At 47.3% G+C, this 1,280-nt stretch overlaps 1 protein-coding gene across 3 annotated transcripts in view; it reads left to right on the top strand.

Moving 5' to 3' along the window:
- The window catches only part of Sipa1l3 (signal induced proliferation associated 1 like 3), a 199,111-nt gene that overhangs the window by 134,098 nt on the left and 63,733 nt on the right, over positions 1–1,280 (top strand). The gene's annotated exons all lie outside the window — the stretch shown is intronic.

Raw genomic sequence — 1,280 nt, 5'->3', positions numbered from 1 at the left:
GAGGCAGGTGGATTTCTGAGTTCGAGGCCAGCCTGGTCTACAGAGTGAGTTCCCGGACAGCCAGGGTTATACAGAGAAACCCTGTCTCGAAAAACAAAAAAAAAAAAAAAAAAAAAAAAGTGAGGGACGAGTCAACAGAATTTACCTCAAACTCAAACCAGATTGGCACAAGCAAAGCTGGTTTTAGGTATGGCTGGATCATGAGGTTCAAACAGTCTGAAGAGTGCTCACCTCTGGCCAGATGCACACCTTTAATCCTGGTGCTCAGGAGGCAGAGGCAGGCGGATCTCTAGAATTCAAGGACAGGCTGGTCTACAGAACTTGTTCAAGTTCCAGGGCAGTGCAGATGAACAGAAAAGGAGCATCCTCGCCCTCCACTGTTCTTTGCAGGCTTCATTCACAGGTCTTCTTAGCGATGGCAGAGATACGCTCCACAGTCCGTGCTCTTGTCCCACCATTCAGCCACGCAGAGGAAAGCGACTGGGCCAGAATGAAATACGTGGCCACCCTGGAAAGGGTGAATGGTTCAAGGGCCAGGTGCTGGGAGATAACAGTAGACACCTATGGCCAGGGGGCCGCAGGAGACTGCAGATGTGACAGCTCCCTCCCTTGGGCACAGCAAGCCAACTGAGCCAGCAGGACAGTGGGACTACTTTCCAGTGGCTAGGAACCCAGAGTGCTAAGAACTTAGAACATAGGTTTTTGGTTTTGTTTTGTTGTTGTTGTTTGGTTTTTATTTGTTGTTGATTTGGTTTTGGTTTTTTTCATTTGTTAGGACAGATCACAATGTAATTTCAGTAGGCCAAAACTAGTCAAAATACAGGCTGTTTCCTAATAACACATTCTCAAGAGCATTGGCATCAGACTTAAACATAAATTTGAGCTCTTTGCCCCCTGCTTGCTGTGTGACCACAGGACAGTGATGGCACCTCTCTAGGCCACAGGTCCTTCCTCCACACAGCACAGTCCTGATGGATACTGCACGGGTGCTAGAAAAGATGCTTGCTTCCATGCACAGGCCCTGAGCACGAGGCAGCCAATACTTTTAGGAAGCAGGGGCCTGTTCCTGAATACCAGGGACTGGAGAAAGCTTGTTCTGCAAAGTCAAAATTAAAAGCAAGTTGGGGTCCCACCCTTTTGCCTTCATTCTTGTAGGACAGAAGGTAGGTCACTTTTTTGTTGTTGTTTTTTTTTTTTTTTTTTTTTTTTTTGGTTTTTCAAGACAGGGTTTCTCTGTGTAGCCCTGGCTGTCCTGGAACTCACTCTGTAGACCAGGCTGG

The sequence above is a fragment of the Mus pahari genome, chromosome 1, assembly GCF_900095145.1.
Source record: "Mus pahari chromosome 1, PAHARI_EIJ_v1.1, whole genome shotgun sequence".
NCBI lineage: Eukaryota > Metazoa > Chordata > Mammalia > Rodentia > Muridae > Mus > Mus pahari.
Note: the sequence above shows the minus strand (reverse complement) of the source record. Positions and strands in the feature narration are given on the sequence as shown.